The sequence below is a fragment of the Opisthocomus hoazin genome, chromosome 12, assembly GCF_030867145.1.
Source record: "Opisthocomus hoazin isolate bOpiHoa1 chromosome 12, bOpiHoa1.hap1, whole genome shotgun sequence".
Taxonomy (NCBI): Eukaryota; Metazoa; Chordata; class Aves; order Opisthocomiformes; family Opisthocomidae; genus Opisthocomus; species Opisthocomus hoazin.
In genome coordinates this window covers 457,724-479,752 of record NC_134425.1, presented here as the reverse complement: position 1 = coordinate 479,752, position 22,029 = coordinate 457,724, and the positions used below count along the sequence as shown (strand labels likewise).

The 22,029-nt window shown below is 41.5% G+C and overlaps 1 long non-coding RNA gene across 1 annotated transcript; it reads right to left on the bottom strand.

The window, feature by feature from the left end:
- Positions 1-415: 415 nt before the first annotated feature.
- On the bottom strand, positions 416-19,344 carry LOC142362892 (uncharacterized). The gene is made up of 4 exons (XR_012765353.1): positions 19,261-19,344; positions 15,140-15,297; positions 11,728-11,829; positions 416-857 (listed from the first exon to the last, which is right to left on the bottom strand). It is a non-coding gene; the product is annotated as an uncharacterized LOC142362892 (long non-coding RNA).
- Positions 19,345-22,029: the final 2,685 nt, after the last annotated feature.

Here is a 22,029-nt window from a genome sequence, read left to right as displayed (position 1 = left end):
GTTAGCAAAAGCTTAGAGCTGGAGCTGACTGCCCTAATCAGAGCCCTTAACAATCAGAGAACACTCTTTGAAATAAAATCAAGCAAGCAAGCAGACCTGATAGCTACAAAATTTGGGATTTTTATTCCCTTTCCTTCTTTGGGTCAGCTCACAGTGGCTGAAGTTTTATTCTGATTCTCAGTCTTCTCTTTCAGAAGATTGTCTCTCAGTTACAAACAAAAGGGACTTGAAATGCATTTACTTTTGAAGTTTTCTGGTAGAGGTATCTAACTGGTAATCACATCTCAGGCTAACCAGGTCTTGCCATTACTAGTAGTGTTCATCCTTCCATCTGTATGGTCTCACATATTGAAACAATTCCTTACCACATTACATTTTCTATCAACATTCCAGGTCTTTATTAAAACCCCTTAAATGTGAACAATTTGCTGAGAATTAAAAGATATAGCACTACTTTGAGCTTGACATTACCATCATGGTGATAGATAACGTGGTTTACCTTAAACAACAGACCAAGGTACTCCAAGGGAATAAACTGGGATGTTACAAAACGAATAAAAGCTATCTCTGACTCGAGCTCACCAATAAATTAAAAAAATATCAGCACTGAAGCTGGGAAGATCCTTCAGATGATATGGCTATTTATACCCGCAGTAACTTGAATCCCTATGTTTAGAGAATATACAAATATACTCTCTATGTCTGTCATGCACTCATATATAGCAAGACCAAGATGTATGATAATTGACTTCAGAGGTGCTATCACACTTGAATGAAAGCCTGTCCCATTGCCTGAAAGCAGGAACAACTTCCTTGCTTGAAAGAAACTTCTATGATATAGTCCAAGGCTTCGATCCCTGTAAGTAAGTAAAGAAATGAAAGTTACTCATTACTTGGGCTGCCTGTAAACATTCTTCCAAACCATTATGTAACCAAAAATTATATGCTTTAATCCAGTGAGTTTCTCCAAAAGGTGGTTGCTTTTGTTGCCTTCATTTTTAAATAGAAGCTTGCAAGGTTTCTGCAATATTTCCAATGAGAGATGTGGGCTTTCTTAGTAATTTTTCAATTTTTGCACTTCAATTTTTGTACAATTTTGCTTTTGTGGCAGAAGTTTGTAAATGCATGAGTAATTTAGGAAAACAAATACACACTGTTGAACAAAACTTAGAGGAACATGCAGCTCCTGTCCTACAGAAAACAACAAAGTACAAATGGAACCTGACAGCTGAAACTCCCATTGAGATATGAGGGCTGAAGTTGCACAATCATGGCTTAATCCTATGTTACTATTTGTTTTATGCTTGCAAAATCTGAACAAATATCCAGAGATCATATTTATTCAGCATCTCTGCCACAGAATGTCATGGAGGCCAAAAGAATGCATTCAGGAAGGGATTAGACAAATTAATGGTGGATAAGTTCACTGGTGGCTACCAAACATGGGAGTCCGGATGCAATGTCTGGTTTACTTAGTTCCAAAGATGCTGGGAGCTGGAAGGACAAACCAGGGAAAGGATCATTCTGTTCTTGTCCTTGTTTTTAACCTTGCTTCCCTAACAGTAACTATCTGCTACTAATAGAGCATTACTATTATTGTTACAAATGATCCATGTTTCATTTAAAATTAGAAGTAGCTGCATTCTGCTGCATCTTCAAATCTTGTATTTTCTCGTGAAACTGAAGTCTTCCAATCAAGACTAGGTTCTTCAATCAAACATAATTTCATCAGGAAAAAAAAATTATTCTCTATAGAATACTAGATAGACTCATAATCCCATCTGACTTCAAAATACCAGTTATTGTATCTTCTTTAGAAACAAATCGCTTTCATCATCACTTAATCATGGAAGCATTTAGATGAAGGCCCTTCCTGATTTTGATGGCATCCAAATTTTTTTACAATAAGGGTGATGAAACACTGGAACAGATTGCCCAGAGAAGTAGTGGAGGCCCCATCCCTGGAAACATTCAAGGCCAGGTTGGATGGCGCTCTGAGCAACCTGGTCTAGCTGAAGATATCCCTGCTCATTGCAGGGGGGTTGGGCTAGATGGCCTCTCCAGGTCCCTTCCGACCCAAAGCATTAGATGATTCTTGGAAGTTACCAATAAAGGATCCCACAGCTGCTCTATACCTCATTTCTTCTCTCATACTACTGGTTCACAAGATTTACTTCCACTAAGCTGTTCTGGGATTAATTTCTCATTGTCCAGCTGGGACAGTTATGTTACCATCGCAATTCACTTTCAATGTCAATTGGTTTGATCTAAGCACTAGTATGTGGTGGCACTTGTTATGATTGTGAAAAGTCTCACCTTTTTTACAAAGTGCTACTTAAGTTGGCGTTGAGGAAGAGTTAAAGTTGGTGGCACCTACAGCACTGGTTTCTTGCTTTTCTGTGTAAATCATGAGTACTCAAGAAGTATCAAACTCACCAAGACACAATTAGAATGTTGTTGAGGGGGGGTAGGGAATGCCTTTTTTTTCACTGGGGGGAGAGAATCCTTTAAACTAAATTTCTACAGACATTTTAAGTGTAACATTTCTGAAGCAAAGGACAAGATTTTTTGTTTAGTTCTGTTTTTAAAGTACTTCTATCCATGTTTTTTTTCCTAACTAGTTTGAAACTGTATTGATCCCTAGACTACATTCTACTCTATTGCAACTCTGTCAGCTAAACAGTAGAGGCACAATCCAAACCCACTGAAACTGAGCAACACTGATGCAAAAACAATGGTAGATATCAATTCACTGGGTAATTTGACTATTCAAACTGGATTAGAAAAGAAAACAAAAATAGAAAATGTCATTCTCAGCCAGCCCACATGATTCTGTATCTCACCAGTTTCATTCTTCCTCCTCAAATATATAAATGTTTGTAGCACTTTACTCAAATTATTAAAACTACTTCCAGAATGTATAATGAGTAAGTTGGTTTCTGGTTTACCAGATAAAAACAGAGCAGAAAGAAACCGCTTCTTTTTTAACTGACTAGCATCCAGCCAGACAAAACTGGATTGGTGGCCACAAAATACCGTTACAATCAAATCTGATATACACAAAGATTTTTTTATTTGCTATATACCACTGGTAATTTTATGCCCATCACCAGATAAAAATTAACAACAAATATCTAATGTGTCTTGAAATATGTTTTCCTACTGGCTCATGGAATATTTGTGAGCAGTTCAAAATGGCCTTGAATATATTTGTTCTCCTGCTTTGTTTGCTGACAATCTATATAGTTATATTATTTCATCAGACCCTAAGCTTTTTCAGAAATGTTGGAATTGGAACTTTATTGGTCATTTTTGAAAACCACATAGTATTTTTCATTGAAAGAGTATAGCAAGGATACTTAAATCTGCAAATTTAAGGTCTGGTTTCTACAATGCCTTGCAAATTGCTTTCCACAAATGTTTTCCCAGTATACTTCAATTCTTATAGTCCCTTATAAAGCAAAGTGCCTAAGGATTTTATTTAGATGCAGAAATGTTTTGATGAACCGGAGATGGACTTAAGAACATGCTTAAAGTTGAGTACATAAGTAAACACTTTGCTGAATAAGCCCAAACTATTGCAAAGTGTGACTTTTTCCCCCCCCTTAAATTCAAACAAATACTCACAGAAATGTTTTGCATTAATTTCCCATCTGGTATTTGGACAAGCAAGCAAAGAGGCAGCACAGTCTACTGTAGCCACAAGTAAATACTGCAAAGAAGGTTTCATGCTTTGGACCATCCTTCACACAGGCAGACATTTGAGCAATGGGGACTCCAAAAGGTTTTGGCACCAGGGAGCAGCAGCAACCCCACGGGAGCTGCCTAATTACTAATTACCTGGTAATAACCAGCTGAGGAGCATTAGCTTGATCCAAAGAAGACACATGCAGAGATTTCCATTTATACTAAAATACAAATATTTTGGAAGACCTATTTAAAATAATGGTCACATGCATGAGCATTATATTGCATTATTTAGATAACTTGCTTCTCTGAGAGCTACTTGTATAGCTAATTATCATATTTCCTAATACTGCTGTGATATAGTTTCCTGGACCATTGCACAGGAGACATAAAACTGTGCCCTTGCTGAAACAAATCTGTTGGTCAACCAACTCTGTTCAGGCTCTAGCCTGGTGGCCATGGGCTCACTAATGTCATCCTTATTGAGGTGAGCTTTCTGCTGTTAGTAAAACAAAATTAAGAACTTCAGGATCAGACCCGGGGGTGCTGCCAAGCTATGCAGCGAGTCTTTTCAAATTACTTCGTCTGCTGTACTTCCCCTGCACCACCAGTGTGTTTTGCAGCCCATTTGTGGAAGGAGTGAAGGAGGAAGGATTCCTTTCCAGAAAATTAAGGATTTCTCTAATCTTTCTGGGGTCTGTCATGCCGAAAGCATGGCAGGTCAATGGCTCTTGTGCTCTTGCTCCTGCGACTGGGCAATGGGCATTCACTGCTTTCCTTTATTAAATTGGAGTCCTTGGTGGGCTGCTGGAAAAAAAAAGGATTGGGAAAGGGGTACCGGGGAGGGGAGGGCGAGCGCGTGAGAGAACCACATGTTAACGTTGCCTGTGTATGAACAGCAAGCTTTCTGGCTTGACATTTATTGAAAAAATAGATCTTACACTGTATCCACCCAACACCTGTTGAGAAACACTGACCCTGTTACAGAGGTTGGATTTACACTGGCTCTGTATAACACCCTATAAAGGAGGCCACTGGTGCAAAAGATTAAAGAATGCTGTTAAGTAAGTTGTTTTATTTCTTTTGAGACTGAAAGAAAGCTGCAAAGTGAGAGAAAGCTTTCCTCGGTTATTTACTCTTCATTACTGGGGATCTTGAAGGGCCTTGTATAAACTGCTCTAGTCGGGTCATGACAACACTTTATAAGGTGCAAATGTTGAGGTGGAGCCAGTGCTATACTGCCGGGGAAGCAAATGGAAAGGTCCCTCCCGACTAAATGGAAAGTTAGTGCTAATAAAAGCTCATGACTTTGGCACGGCTTCTCAGGCACAAGGGGCCCATGAACACGGGTTTGCACCAGGCCTGCCGAGCCCCGAGCAAGTGCCCCAGCCCCGCACACGGCCGACGGCTGCATGTGCTGCCCTTGGTGAAGTTTCTCCACGTGAACTTCATAAAGTCCTTGTTGGAGCTAAAAATCATATGTTTAAGGGCCGGGGGAAAAAATCCCTTCTTTTTACTAGCTGCTGTATAATGAATAGCCCATTTCAAGGAATGTGTGAGTTCCTATTAGGCCGGAGTGAATGCTGCAAAATATTTTCAGTCAATGTGTGTCCCAGTTTTCAAACAAATGGCTTTCTGTGTATTCGCTCCCCTCTTCTCTCTGCCCTCTCCAGTCATCTGTGGGATCTGGTTCTACCTGGGCAAAGGCTGGCGGAGACGACTCCCCTGCCTTCACCAGCGGTGGGTTAAGGCTGTGTCTGCCTCTCACCCCCTTTTCATTCAGTGAACTAGTGCTTGTGATGGGAACCTCCACTATTTTGGGGTCAAAAAAGAGAAGCAAGGCTTGCAAGGGGTCACAGATACTGAATAGTTACGTCCAAGTAGGACAATAAAGGATTGACCTTGACCCAGCCATAGACTTTTAGAGCGTGAATATAGCCTTGATACATCCTGAAATATCTGAGGCACCTACAAGGGGCTGCCAGATTTGACACAGGACCCATATCCTCTGGGAGCAACTGTTGGGGCCAGAGAGACCCCTGAGGAGATTCCAAATAACTTTAAACAGCTACATGTGGGTTGAATAACTTAAGCCCTTTAATCTCCTTCTGTCGGAAGTTTGGCTGGAAGTGTGGAGACTCAGAAAATCCCCAGCTGAAGAAGATAAACACAAAAGTGATGTGTCCACTGCTCAAAAGAGAAAAATACAAATGAGGCACATAAGCAGGAGGTGTTTGCTTTCACCAGCAAAGATGTAGACTCGTCAGAGGGGTGAGGACCCCAGTAAGAGGCTGTTGCACTCAGACATCATTCAGCAGAAGCATACAGCGCTTCTGCACTGCCTCAGAATGAGCCCTTTGCTTTGGAGAACATACAATGCAAAGCCTGAGTTCATTTTTCTGTTTTCCCACGTGTCTGAAAAAAATTGAACCAGAGCTAAGACAAGATCTGGAGAAGTGGGCAAAGCAGCTCAGAAGTCTGCAGAGGTTCAATGCTGGCTTCAGGATGTCTCATGTTTGAGCTGTGACACGATGCATCAAAGGGCCACTTCAGGCAATTAGTTCCTGTCCCTCCCCCAGTTGCTCCTGTCACCAAGCTCTCTCTGGCTATGGGCAGGGATGGATGGACTGTGGGCAGCAGATGTTGGGGTGTGAGAAAATCTCCCTTTATTCAACGGGCCTTTGAGGCAAGCTTCCTTCTCACCCCACCCCTTCCACAGCTCTGTTTGGAAACAAACACAATTTGTGTGTAGGAATAATTCCTTCATAGCCAGGAAACATACCCTAAATAAGACTTTCTTCTAATTTTTTTTTTTTTTAGTCCCTCTGGGCTGGGAATAGTCCCTTATTTTCCATGTAGAGATGTAAGGCTGGCATGTGCTCTGCATTTGCAATAGTTAGAGCAGCTGCATGGAGCTTGCAGAGTTGGGCTTCTTGTGTGTTAGGAGAACTAAGCCCTGCAGGTTCAATTAATAGACTTTGGAAATGAATCAAGGCCTGACGATCCCCAGGCTTGTTTTAAGTGAAGGAAGGTGGCTGTTGGAGGAGAATTAGACCTGCCAGGATCTTAATGCAGCTGGGACACACAGCAAGAGCCTGGAAAGCCAAGAGTCTGGAACCTGTGCTCTTATGGCTGCCGAGCCAAGAAATCCCGTTCCTGGGACAATAAACAAACAGGAACGGTCTGTGCAGATGAATGCATCGTCTTTTGGTTTGCATGCACTGTAAAATCCATATGCTTCCCAAGTCACAAGCCTGAGCATTTAGCTCTGAGGTCTTTAATGAGAGGGATGAACAGAAAGCAGTTTCAGAAAGTGGGAAAAGGGTGGGATTTTTATTTAAAAAAAAAAAATCCAACAGTGCTTTTCAAACACTTAAGGGCCCATTAAATTAAAAAATCTTTCCATTACTAATTTCAGTTAATTACCATCTTAAACAAATAAAGACCTCAGTTACTAGGATCAAAGGCTGGTGCTTCAAACTAAGGCAAATTCTCTTGAAGTCACAGATTTGGAATAGCGCCTAAGCACACACTGCAGAGCTGGTGATGCAGAAGGCCAGGGAAGGTGAGCAGCACGAGAGCTGACGGGGAAGACAGACCTGTCCCCACACCTCCCTTTCACCTTAACCTGGAACGTGGGCACATCCCCCTGTAGTTTCTACCATCCAGTTCCAGAAGCAATCACGGGGCTATTCGCCAGCTGCTGGTCGGCTGGGTGTTCATGTTCCCATCCTTCTCATTAAGTCTCTGCATTTTGGCTCTGACAAAGCCTAAGGTCAGAGTAAAACGTACTTGGTTGCTGATGACTGATGACTAATTTTGGGTGAAAAGTCCTGCATAAGGAGTTTTCCACCCAAGAACCTAAATTCTCCATTCTGGCACTACTTGAAATCCATTCAAAAAACAGATTTCAGGATAAATCAACCAAGCAAGAGGAAACTGGCATGCTGGCTGAATATTTAATTGTTGTATCTGTGCAAACAGTAAAAGACAAGGAGTGGGGAGGCCAGGAGGGAGGAACAGAAATGCTCTGGGATGACTGGGAAATGCACAAGTTTTTGTTTATCAACTCTGTTTATTTTAAAATACTTCCAACTGGAACATTAGGTGCAGACATAAAAATTAAAATAGAAAACATCCTGGGCCAGGCTCATAGAGGATGCAAATTGGCATGGGACTTCCCATGGCTTCCTGCAAACCCTGCTGCATTCACACCAGCTGCACTCAGATGCTCTCAGTTAAGGCAAATAAAGTCAGCTCCACCACTGCAGTTGATTTTGCAAGGAGAAAGAGGGAGGGAGAAAGAGATGAGGTCTCTGAGGTACCTGTGAGCTAAATCATTTGGGGCACGGTGGGTCTGACTGAGACCAGAAATGAAGGGGAAGCCAACACGGGTCAAGGAGCACAGGTGTGCTCCAGATACGAGCAGTGCTACAGCTCACTGCCGCTCCTGGGTGGTCCAAAGGTGTACTCCCACTGAGGGCTCATTGCAGTAAACCAAGCCCTCACCTCCTAGACTTGCCATGGACTCGAGGGAAGCAAGTTCAAGTGGGGTCTGCAGAAAGAATATGATCATTGAGTGGTAACAATGCATACAAATTACCATCAGACTGTGAAATTCAGCCTTGATCTGTTAAAAATGCTGGAAATGCAGAAACAAAGAGTGGAGTTAAACTTCATCTGCTCAAAAGGTGATGGTGAGACCTTTCCTAAAGTCTGCGTGATACTTGTTGCACATTATTTTAATGGTATTAATAGGAATAATCCTATGTTTCCTTAGTGCATAGATTAACCCCTTGCTGAAGTGTCAGAATGGCTGGACCAGGCTATGATGGAGCCAAAACTGACTACAAATCTGTGGCAGCCCTAGCAGATATGAATGACTACGAATGGTCACATCTCCAACTGGAAATATGTTTTGCCTCTCCTCAAACAGGCAGGAGTCTCCGGGGACATTGGAGGTTCAGAAAGGCCATTTTCTGCAGGAGCCTGGAGCCTGTTTTTCAGTAGGGAGAGCAAAGCAGAACCATTTAAAACTGAACAAATGATGTAGGAAATAGAATACTTACTCTACAGAAGAACCTCAAATGAAATTACGGTCAATGCACATTTGATCAGTTTTGCCTGCTTAATGCACCTTTATTAGCTGAAGATAAGAGCCAGTGACTGCGCTTGCAATAATACCATCACAGAAAAATGCCCCAGTGAACTCTCTCTGAGATAACATCTTCAATAATCTTTCCGGTGTTAAATAAACAGCCAGAAAGGCAAACAAGAATGGATCCAAATATTCCTTTCTCCCTAGCAGTTGTGTTTTGGGGAGTGGAATGGTTCTGGATGGAGGATCCTGCATATGGCTTAGTTAATGGATCGTGATACGAGTGAAAACCTTCCTAAAGAGGAATTTAAAATAAGGGCTCAAAGAAGAGCCTTTCTTGTCATAATTTATGGGCTGAATGCTTGCTTGAGGAATGCAAATAGTCCCTAGCAGACATGCCTACCATTGACATCTATGGGAACAGGCACTTCAACCAGGGAAGCTGGTTTTTGGGCTGCTGAGAGAGATTAGAGAAATGTGGCGGCATGTGGTAGTACCTCTAAGGAAACTATTAGCTGAGGAAGCAAGTTACAGTTCTCTAATTTTATTAGCATTGGCCAAATCTGGGAGTTCTCACCTAGACTTTAATTGGCCAAAATTTCTCTTGAAGTCAGTTGGAATCTGCCTGAGTTATGGGCTCCGTAACAGCTGAAAAAGGTCTTCAAGACTAAACGCCACTGCCCTTTCTTGTACCAGATGCTCTGATTAAGTGTCAAGAAGTCCCCACAAGGCAGTTTATAGGCAAAGGTTATGGGCTTGAAGCTGTATAACCACTGTGGCTGACAGCGAACAATATTTTCCCTTGCATCTGAACACTATTAGGGAGAGAAAAGAAGACGGAACCACACTTGAAAATGTGAAGCACAAGCAAAAATTTAGATGGAGACATCTCCAGGTCTGCCAACATCATTAAGAGCACATATTTTGCTATTTCATCTCCGTTTCTACCATTTTCCATAAAACAGCATGCTAACTTCTGGTCTTCAGGGGTGAAGGTAGAGAAATAATCTCCATGAAAATTAACCACTTGAGGAGCAAGTTCTCCAAACAACAACTTCAAAGAAGATTCAGAGAGCACAGGGGAACTAAGCTATGCCCATGACTCTTCAGCTACCAAAGGTAGCTCATCTGGAGATGGAGCACAGATTGCTGCTTCATAGGCACATTTGTAGAAGAGAACAGCACATGAGGTCCATGATATGCCAAGTCCCTTCAAGGATTCCCTCTGAGCTGGATCTGAGTCAAGATTATATACATTTATGATGGAGCCAAAATCCTCAGCCATTTCACTAAGCAAGATGCTGAAGTGAAGACTGATATAGGTTTGTAAGTGAAGGCTCTAAAATCAAAGCATGAAGATAAATACCAATTCAAAAGTGAAAAAAAAAATCATGAAATGTCTGTCAAGGAGAAATCTTGACAAAACCCAGAGAAAAGATGGACTGAAAATTGTCAAGCTTTTCTTCATTTCTTACTGGAAGCAGTTGTAATTTGGTATCCCCCTGGAAGCCACAAACATCTGTGATTTGGGGGCCATGAAAAATGATCAGTGATGAATCCAAATTAATGAAATTTGGAAGGAAAATTCTGTGGATATATTTGGGACTTGCGATGGAATTTTTTAAAGACCTTTAAAATAATGATGGGCGCAGTGTCAACTCTATTCAGCATGCTACTTATACCACTTCTATGCTTGACCTAAACAGCTGTTTGATAGCTTATTTTTCAGCATGTTTTATCCACTCTCTATTTTTTTTCATTTCCCAACAGATTTTTATTACAAAAACATCAGTGCATGTGTTTTGATTTAAACAGCTAAAATGCTGGTTAATATGGGTTATTTTAAATGGTTGAGGCTTGTTTCAATATATGGAACTTTCCTTTTCTTTGGAAAATTGTAGGAAATTAAGACAATGTTCTTACCTTGAACTCTCTAAGCTTATATATATTAAGGTTTGGATGGTGGTCACGTGTGAGTGTGTAGGCACATACATATATATGCATGTATGCATTCATGTATGTATGTGTGTATGTGAATCGAGAAGAATGACCTTGAACATATTGGGAATTTCCTAGCAGTAGAAGTGATAGGCCATTTTTCTTAAGACTTTTATTGGGGTCTTTTTTTGGGCTAAGGTGTGAAAATTGGCAGCTCTTAGCATTTTCTGACAGACTGCTGAAGATTGGCTAATTAGAAATCAAGTCTGATTCCAAGTCAAACAAGCTGAGACCACTAAGTCTTCATAGGATGTTTGTCTGAAACATTTCAGTGAGCGCTAACATTTTCAGAAAGAACAATATTGTTAACCCATGTTCACAAGTGCAATATAGCACTTGTTATAAAGCAAAACCAGTATAAAATTTGCTTTATGTGAGTGATCAGTCTTCACACTCCTTCCAGCCAGGAAATAGAGCCCAAACCATAAGATTTGTTTGTTATTTATGCAAGTGATAACACTGATTTAAGTGCAGAAGCTGGCTTTTTAGCAAGTGTTTGACGGTTTATTCAGTTTCCCAGCTGGGGTGATTAAAGTCAAAGGATTTCCCAAAGGTCACAAAATTCATTGATGCACCAGCCCCCGTCGAAGCCCTGCATCCTCATCCACTTGTCATTCAGCCGGCTCCTCTGTGCTCTAACAAGCACCACACCAGTGAGGCTGAGGACAGAATTTTGGCCCCATTTCCTCAACCTTCTTAATTTCAAAGTGCTCTTCTGCTAAATACACACCGCAGGCTTCACGAATCCACAAGCTGGCCCGAGAGACCTGGTAGACAGTGCAATAATTTTCACCAAAGACATGACGGAAGCTTCATAATACAAATCACGCAGAATTGGGTCTGACAAAGCATGGGCAAACATGCTAGTGTGAACAGAGTTACTTTGGCAGAAGGAGTCAGAGTGGAAGAAAACTTGCTCTATGCTCTTGTGCACCATTACTCACCCTGTGGTCTGCAAACTACTGGTGGTCCGTGAGGCATCAGAACATGGCCCAAGAGATGATAGCAATTTGTTTGTTGTGTTGTTTTTAATAGAAAGGCACATTCTAAAACAAAAGTATATGAAAGGGGATAAAATGTAAGTCCAAAGCACTTAAACTTAGCCTCATTTTTATTTGGTTGTAAATGCAAGCCCTCACGGCAGCACCACACAAGATGGTCCTTGGATTTTACATCCTGCAGAAGTGAGGTTGTCCATGAATTTAAGGATGCTGAGATGCATTAAGGCAGAAGATGGAATGGCTGGAATGAGAGAGGCCACGTGCTCTCATTCTGCACTGGGGCACTGGTAGTAATATCAAGCTTTCCAAATGATCGGGTCATATGATTTCTGATTTACATGTCATATCAAGGTGTTGATTATAATGCTACATCTGTTTTGGGAGTCAGGAGTTCTGCTTTCTTCCCACCACATCTGCTTTTACTTGGCTAGTCGTTTACACAACTTCTTATGCCTCTCTTTGCTTGTAGTAAAATCAGGACCATTTTAGTGAGGGTCATGCCCTTCTATCCTTTTGAGGACTGTCTACACCATACAAACCATCTGGAAGTGCCCGATATGCTGTTAGAAGGTCACTTCCATTCGTGCTGTCTGAATCTCTTGTTCATCACAGCCCTTTAGTATTATGAATGATGCTGACTGAAAGTTTTGTGATGAAACTTTGGATCCGGTGGGCAAGGGGTGGGTACTATGAAAAGTGAGATTATTGTGAAAAGCTGCTTTGACAATTTGCATTGCCAGTGCGCTTTTCCACAAACAGACAAAGTAACAATATCATGAATTGTGAGGCTACCTGGCTTCACAATCGCAGCACAGAGGAGATTACCCTAAAGTATTTTAAGGATGAGACAAGACTTTGTGAGAAAGCAAAGAGGGCAATTCTCTGTCTCTGAAATCAGCTATTTTTATTCATTCTGTGTTGAGACTGAACCCACATAGAAAGAAACATCAATTTTTTCCACTGTGAACATTTAGCCAGAATAATGCCAAAAGAATGGGAGCATCCCCCATCCTCTCACATCAGTACTGTCGGATTCCTTAGGCTTTGTACATCAGTATGATGTTAAAATGATATTAAAGCATCTGTGATTTCATGGCCATCATGGAGCCATGTTGAGGTGGCCTCAGAGGTGATCTGCATTCCCGAGATGTGTGGTCTGGACCATGCAGGCTTAAGAATGCTCTTTGTGGTGCAAATGTTAGCCCTAAGCCTGTTTTATTTGTTCTGACTGTTTAAACCACTATCTCTTTTTGAACACGGCCATTTTTTATAGATTGTAGAGATCATTATTTGTACAGTTAACTGCTCTCTCTTTCGTTTTTAACTGTTTTTCTTATATACATATGAAGTACTTTGGATCCAGCAGAGTTCATAGAGTACAAAGACCTGTGCAGGAAAAAAATATTTGCATTTCGCTAGTATTCAAGAGAAAGGTCAATAAAATAAAGCAAGATGAGAAATCATGGGGTGAAATGCTGGCCCCGCTGTAGTCATTGGGAGTTCTGCCATTGACTTTAACGGAGGCCAGAATTTCACCCGCGTTGCCTCAGATATGGAATGACTCCTTTTTGTCCACATATTTCAAGCCTTAGGAGGCAAATGGAACAGAAATAAATCAATCTCCCATCAGAAATGCAGATTTCACCTTGTCCTTTATGTTTCTGAATTCATAAAACATAAATTCTGGGCAAACTTTGAACTTTGTTTTTACTGTTATTCCTTTGGATTTCAGGAAGGCTGTCTATTACAGAAGTTGCCTGAATGGGTTCTATAGGTGGAACAACCTGAACGACAGAAATGCACAGCATTCTTATGAGATGAAAGCATCCCTCATACAGATCCAGGACCGGACAGGCTGCCTGCTCCACACAGTAACAAAGACTGAAACCATATTGGCGTGGAGCCTGATACAACACTAAATGCTTCCCTGTGGCTTTCTGCTCCCAGGGAGAAAGAGCAAAGAAATCAGCGGGGAGACCAGTGGAAGTCATGGTTTGACAACATCAAAGAGCAGCTTGGACCCTATCCTTATAGAGAGAAAAAGGTTGCCAGGATCCCATGAGTTGGCTGACTAATAAGTGAAGTGCTGCCAATGCTCTGATTCAGGACGACTTGGGGTGACCCAGTGAGTGATGGCCATTGCTGGTGGAAGAAGTTAACAGAAAAAAGCAGGGAGATAAAGAAAAATAACCAAGCAAATACAGGAATTGGGAACGCGTAGGAGCACAGGGGGAGTCGCCTCTTGAATCAGAAATGTCTGTGTTAGTAGTAAGGTCAACAGTGACTTCTGAGAAGGCATTTGCAGTCTTTATTACTGCTTCCGTCCTCTGACAGAGACACATTGGTGTGTGGTGCTATTTGTCTTGTCCACACTGGTCAGGATAACAGACAACGTTAGGGGGGAAGGAAGAAAATACATCATTTAGAAACCAGGATGTCCAGATGTACATTTGCACTGGGATTTCGCATATTGCATGTGGGTCAGCTGCTGATAGTTATTATAAATGACCTTGTGCTCCTTTATGAAGACCAAGTCCCCAGCGAGGGCTGAGTGACTTGTTTTGCTCATTTGTGTGACAGAAAGCAATTATAGTGTGTGGTGGTCCAAGGGACTCTGTGACAGACAAGGGACAGCCAGCTGCCTTTGGTCAAGGAAAGGCTTAGTGACTGTTTATTGGGTGAAGGACAGCTCAGGGTGCATGGAAAATGTTTCCTGGTTCTCTGCAGGTTGAAAAATCCATAAAATGGATGAAAATTATTGCAATATTGAAGTTCATTTTCCTAAAGGAGAAATTCAGAGGAATGTGGTGAGCAGGGTGGCTCCCAGTTTGCTGTAAATCATTTCTCCTTCTGCTATATGCCAGTAGGCTCTGTCCCTGCAGCTCCTGAATTTCAGCTCCTGCTGAACAACATTGCAAGACCTTGTTTTCTCCAGAGGAGATCCCAAGGCAGTATTCAAGTCAACATCTAAGAAAGGAGAATGATTTTGGCCACAGCTACACCTGTGGCAGTTGGATCTTGTCTTTAGCTGGACCACTGGCTGACCAAAGCGGTGGGGAAGGAGAGCTGCTCCTAGCCTCCTTATATTTTCGGCAAATCACTTCCCTGTATTGCCTTACCTCTGATTTTTGCCTTAGCTGTTTAAATTGTCAGCTCTTCAGAGAGGTTTTGTACAGCACCTATTGCAACAGGACCATAATCTCTTCCAAGGCCTCTGAACACCACAGTAATATAAATAGTAAGAAAGCATTTATCAAAGCATACAAAGGAAACTCTTTGTGCTTTGATTTAAAGCATGTAAAATGAGTCTTGGAAAACATTCCTCTAAAGGAGCAGAGGATTAATTAACACTTACCCAGCCCATTGCGACCACAGGCAGCGCTAGGAGCCCTCAGCACTCACTGACTTGCCCCCAGGATTCGCTTTCATCAAGACGGGGTACAGACAGGCACTGGATCTTACAGGGCATTGCAGACATAATGGCATCTCCTTGCTTTATCTGGGTTTGCTTTTCTGTACAAAGAATTCAAAAGAAAATAAACGGGCACAAAATTATGGCGTATTTAAAAAGATGAGGAAGGAATAATTTAGCATCCTTGAGACTTAGAGTGCTTATTGATGAACTTCCATACCCTGATATGTATTTGATTAAGAACTGCCTTCAAAAATTGAAATCAGCAAATCTCCTCCTGAACTGAGGGGCTGCCCACAGAGCGGCCAGCTCTGCCCCCCAACTTCTCCACCACAGGTCCAGAGGGAGCTGTGCTGTGGCACTGAGCAGCATTTGCGGGGACATCGGGAGTCCTCGCAGCTGCTGAGAGCAGAGTTCCCAAAAGCCGTTTGGTCTGAGTTCATCAGTCCTCCTCGCTAAAAGACTCAAAGTTGGAGTCAACTGTGTCAGCTGGTTCAGATTGCAGAGCACAAGAAGGGAGAATGGTTTTCCAGCTTTTAAGCCAGGACGATTTGTTTGCTTTATTTTTTTTTTGTATTGTAAAAATGGTTTAAATCCACAAAGTCACTCTTCAGAGTTATAGAGCTGCAATAAATCCTGATCTGTTTGGACTCAGTTTCCGATTAATTTTTTTGCCAAGCACCCTAATAAAAATTGATTAATTTAAAGCTATGGGGCAAAAACATCCATAGAATTTTACAGCAGCCATTTCTTTAGCTGGAATATGCTTTTTTTGTACGCATGTTTGAACCAGGGTCATAGCAATAGAAAGAACTGGTAATTACATTGCCTGTAAAAAATCATTAGACAGGAATGGAAATTTATAAAACCCCACAGTTAATGGCAGATGAATACATGCACACAAATACACATATGTACTTGAAAAATATTAATATAAAGCATAATTATGGGATGTGGACAGGAAAGGAGACTGCTCTGAGGTTTAAATGAGTTATCTTCTAGGTTAGTGGGGTTTTAGCAGTCTTGAGGAGCCTCATACATTCCTTAAAAATGAAATTCATGCTGTACCACCACCAAGAACATCCCTGCAGCAGATTCCTGGGCAAGGAGTGATGTGGGGTGAATGTGGATGCAAGAAGGGCACCCTATTCAAGTGTGAGGAGCATCCTACCCTGCAAAGCTTGCTGGATGGGAATGTCCAAGTCCACAGCAGATCCTGAGAGCCGGATACACGGGTTAAAACGAGGAGGGACTGTGCCATTTCTGTAGCCAGCCATAAAAGCAATGTGCCCTAATTTCTCAAATTGAAGTTTGTATAAAACTGTGAATGTCAGGGCTTGACATTTATTGTCCACAGTCCCAATCACCGTCTCAAATCAGGGACAGAAAATAAACTCTCTTGACTTGAAAGAATCTGTTGTCTGCAGAGACCTGAGTGTTTCTTCCTAGGAGTATTTATGAACCCCAGTGCAATAGGTGCTGCCTGGACAGGCAAAAATCATCCTTTGGATCATCCGGGAGCAAACACAGCCTGATGTAGGCTTTTTTAGCCTAAGAGAAACAAAATTCTGCCAACCCCATGGGACCCCTCCAAAATTTTACATGGGTGTGATGCTGCAGCAGGATCTTGCCGAGCCTCCATTCCTGCCCTGCTATGGAGGTCTTGCTGGCATCCTGCACGTGCAGATGGTGGAAAACTGCATCGCGGCATTTTGGTTGTGGTTACAGGGCAGCAGGGCTGCAGCGGCCACCCCCTGCCGTGGGAGAGGAAGGTGGGAGTTAAGCTACAGGTCTTGGGAAAGAAGAATTGGTGTCATCTCTGTTTAACTACTCAGCTTCCACCTCTCCCAAGAAACGCGCTCAGGAAAGATAGGGATATGTGTTTCAGGGAGTGAAACTTCGGAAAGGGATGGGATCCCGTCACCTGGGAGCAAATCAGGGAGACCTCTGGGTTACACCTCACATAGGTGGTCTGGGCTAGTCTTAATGAATACACAGGAAACAGAAAAGTATGGGGGAGAAAATCATTTTTCTTTCACTCGGCCATCACAGTACAAAAGGATTATTCTTAAACTTCTGCTTTAAAAGCATCGTCAGTCCTTGAGGCCAACTATTATTAAATTTTAAAAGGAGCAGCAGAAGCTCAGAAGTTGAACATGAGGGTTCATTTACATGCTCAGTTCAAAGAAAATTTAAAAAAAAAAATCAAACTTCAAGAAAAATAATCTCAAAGAAGTGAGATTTTCTTGCCAAATTAATTCAAAGGATTTTTCCCCTCCTATCAGATGCATTTGTATCCAAGGACAATGTTCTTTTCCCCTTTTTGGAAAAGATTTGGGCTGATGTTTGTTTATCATATCTTATTAGAATTTACTAAAATCTTTTCAGCATAAGACCCATGGCGTCAGCTCATCTTTCTTCACTAAACCAATAAGCATGCACTAAGACACGATGCGTTGGGCTTCCTGTTTACGTCCGCAGATGGCAAATTAATGCGTGCTCATTCCCCCGATGTATTAATCTCGCCTTTTCGCACATAATCCATAAATGAAGTCCAGATGGAAAGAAATAGCTTGAAATCTCTCCCTCCTCCTGCCCCCCCCCCCCCCCCCCCCCCCCCCCCCAGTGTTGGGAGAGGGGTTTTGGTACCACTCATTACACTGCATGATTGTTCTGTGATTCCTTTAATTCTTAAGTATATCACTATCTCCCAATACCAATATAGGATTATACTGCTGGTATAATATAGCACGTGATATATTATGGTTTCTGCGCTACTTCTCTGCTTACAAGACCAGGGTTATGAAAAAGAAACTATTGGACATCTGTAAAGCAAGTAGCTAGAAACTAACAGACACTAATCCGACCTCAGTGAATTCCGCGAAGAGACTGACAACAGACATGGGATTATATTTTTCCAAGGCTTACAAAACTAGACTTGGTGAATGTTGTAAACTCTCAAATTGTTTATATGCTTTTCACAGTGGTCTTGCTGGGTTTAAGATTATGTTCTACATTCCTCATTTTTCAAGGGAAAAAATTTTCATGCGATGCCTACAATGCCTTTTGTAGATAGCTCCTTCGAAAGCTTGGGTGGCTGTTTCTTATGATACCTTTGCCAGGTGACAGACTGTAGAATTAGTATTACCAGTTGTGTTTTAATCACACTGGCATTTAAAGTTGTTTCACGGTGTATATCTATCTGGTATTTCACAGGACTTAAAACACAACCACATGATGGATGCCTTCCCCACACAATTTGGAAGTGGAGAAATTACAACGTGAACTTGTGCCCTAAGGGACCCGGAAGAGAGTCATGTCCAACACTCTCTCCCTCCATGCCAAATTTCTTGTGCCTGTTAGGACACACCTGCCTTATGAACAATATTCACCATTTTCCAGGCTTCAGAGGCATTCCTAGACTTCTTGATACCCTTTCCCCACCTGCTCCACTTGGTCATCTCCAGCTGATCAACACTTTATGGGTGGGAATATCCCGTAGTGTTCATTTTCTGCAACCACAATTACGTCAGGGCCAATTTCTGATCGTCCTGCTGGGAAGAGCTGAACCTCAAGTGAGTCTGAGCTTACACAAAGGCTTTCCAAACTGACAATGAATCTTACCTGTCTAGTTCATGCCATGGGAAAAATTCATCAAAGGAAACTAAAGAACTGAACCAGCTACACATTCATCTCATCCTAGTAAAAGCAAAACCACAGATACATGATTTTAATCCTCAATGATTAAATTGCTTAAAGGAGTTTACTGCACCGGGGAACGCTGAAATATTTTAGACACAATGCCAGCAATTTGTTTGAAGCCCTGCATGCTGCCGCATGCACTGAACTACCCGTGAACTCGGGGTGGCTTCAGCGTTCCTAACACTCAGGTCATGCCACAGCATCGGTTCAGATCACAGAGGAGTTTGAATCCCAAGCGAAAAAAATCACTTTGCAGAGACTGCAGGAGCAGGCACAACTCTGAAATCATGTGCCAGGGGTTGAGCTGACAGAAATGTAAGCCAAGAAGCCACCTCTTCTGGGTTTTATACCACCACACTCACCTCAAAGCAGGGCATCTTCCTGCAGATGTTGGAAAATTTGCTGGAGAAAGGACTCTTTCTTCAGTAGCTAATGAATAGGAAAAGCTCAAAGATCAAAATTAATGGCCATGCAAATTGCAACATTTTAAAAAGGTTTTTTTATATAGGTGATTTTGGAGTTCTTCGGTTCTTTTATTTTATTTCAGAGCATTTTATAGAAATGTTATTGTTCTCTTTGAATGTGAGTACTTTATTTTAAAATATTTTATTTACTTGAGAAACAACCCCCTCTGAGGAAACCAAGAAATCTGTGCCAGCAATGAGGAACTGAAAGCCAAAGGAAAAATGAGAATCAAACTGAGCAAATGAAAATTACCAAAAATATAAAAGTAAACCCAATTTAATAATGAGCAGCAACCTTTACTTTAACCTTCAAAAAGGGAAAAAATGTCTAGACAATCAAAATATTTGCAAGAAAATTTGCAATAAAAATACTCATCTCTACTCCACTAAACACGAAGGTAGGATCTGGTGGAGGGATTTTTATTTCTCATCCGTAAATGCTCTGAAAAAAAAGGAGTAAAGGAAAAGTTATGCAACTTTAGTCTGAGTAGTTAATTGTTCAAGGAAACAGTTTCCTCCAAGACTGATAAGTGCCATAGGCTATTTCAAACAACGGAGCTATAAATCAAAGAGAAGTCCTGCTACATTATACAATGAAATAAAAGTGATTTGCAGAACCCTGACTGTTTCTTCATTACCCTTAATCCTATACCATTAAAGTAATGAGGAACTCTGATAAGGGTTTCAGACAGTGACAAGGGAACCGGAAAATTATAGGCAATTTTATTTAAAGCGTTTTCTCTCAGAGTTTTTGGTTTAAAATATAGTGAAATATTGTAAATACTTTTACGAGGTTGTCATGAAAAAAAAACTATAAATGAACCTAAAACTGTAAGCTTTGTTAAAAGTTGAGAACAGGATTGAGTCATGCTGCTATCCTGGATTAAAAAAATGAATATTTTATATCTTAGTATGCTTTTTTGCATGGCAAAAATTCAGAATATTTAAAAAACCTAAAGCATTATTTTTCAGTGGCACATGAAGCCTATTCAAAATGTAGATAACTAAAACAGTTTTTTGTAACCAGTATAGAGAAGACAAGTGAATAATTAGTTGTTTCCTTGAATCACAGATGTCATGTACTTTTGACAAAATATATAATAGAAACATTACACTAGATCACTGTCATTTACAGACATGTACAGAACAACTTGTAAAGATACGATATAGTTAATATATGTAGCAGATGTGCTAGGATAGAGATCATACCTCTTTTTATATAATCTAATTGTGTGTACAGTTGTAGTCGGAATAAATATATGTCGTACTCCTATTATGCTACAGACTTTGTGACATCTGTATCAACATTTTCATCTTCTGGCTAGACACACACACGTACAGAGACACGGAAGGAAATCCAGAGCATCAGGCATGACTTTCCTTTCTCTTTCTCATGAAGCTGGGCTTCCTTCCTTGGCAGCAGAGGACTTTGCTTACTTTCTGGTTTGCTTTGGGCTTTGCCAACTCCTTGGAAATTTTCAGGATAGCAGATTATTTTCTCCATCAAATTAAAGTGGGGCTGCACGTGTGACTAGGTCCAAGCATCTCTGCTGCACGCAGCACGAGGGGACCACAGACAAACCCTATTGACTATTTACCGGCAGCAAAAGCAGCAAAATGCCGCCTGGGCTGACCTTAATCTGGACAGTTCATAAAACGCCACACTCCCCAATGCCGGGAACACTGCTTTAATTCTTCTGAACTGGATTAAAAGAAACATATGCTAATAGAGGGGTTGCTGTTAGTGCAGCTGCTGTACACAACCCCGCGTACTGTGACAGAAAAGCCATAACTCACTGCTACTAGTGAGCTTTCTGCTATTTATTTATTGAGCTCAGCCAACAGACTTCTAAGTGATTTAGATATTCCTCAAGATAAAAACAGTATAGTAGTCAGGATTTTTTACAAATCTCGCATTGCATCAGCAACGGAAAGGGACCAGGCGGGAGGGCAGAGAGGGGGGAATCTGTTGGGTGTAAATGAGCATGGTTTAGTCTTTCTGCTGACCAGCATTAGCAAAGACCAGGAGGTTTTACTGCTCTTCAGGCATGTATTTTGTTTGTTTTCAGTACAGCAAAACAGACAACATACACATGGAGGGGCAGAGTATTACACTAGTGGAATGGTGACAGTTCTCCGAGATGCCAAGTAGAAAGAAAAGTAATAAACAGCAAGAATCAAAACAAAGGAAGCTCTGGGGAAAGAAAAAAAATCAATTACTAGAGGGAATAAAAATGTCACTGTCAGAGGATGACAGGAATTCCTAATATAAGGGATTTAGCAGTGAAGGACAAATCCCTTTTTTTTTTTAACTTAAAGGCAAAATATATGTTAATTCTGATGAGCATTTTTGAACTTTGAACTCTGACCTTTAAAGCCTCCAAAATAAACCCTGTCGAACTCCAAAGAAATGGCAACAAAATGCAGAGTCTGTCCCTTGGGTGGCTTTGGCCGCACACCCGTGGCATCGTTTGGCTGTGTCCAGTGCCACCGTGGTGGCAGCGGATCCTGCGGACGGACAGACAGACAGACAGCGGCCAAACTCTGCTCCTGTGCCCTATCCACCAACCAGAGTCACCTGGTGGATGTTTTTCAGGAGTTGCTGGCATTATGGCAGTGGGTAAAAGAATCAGGCTGGGGAGACAGACTGTTGGTATCTCTGCTTTA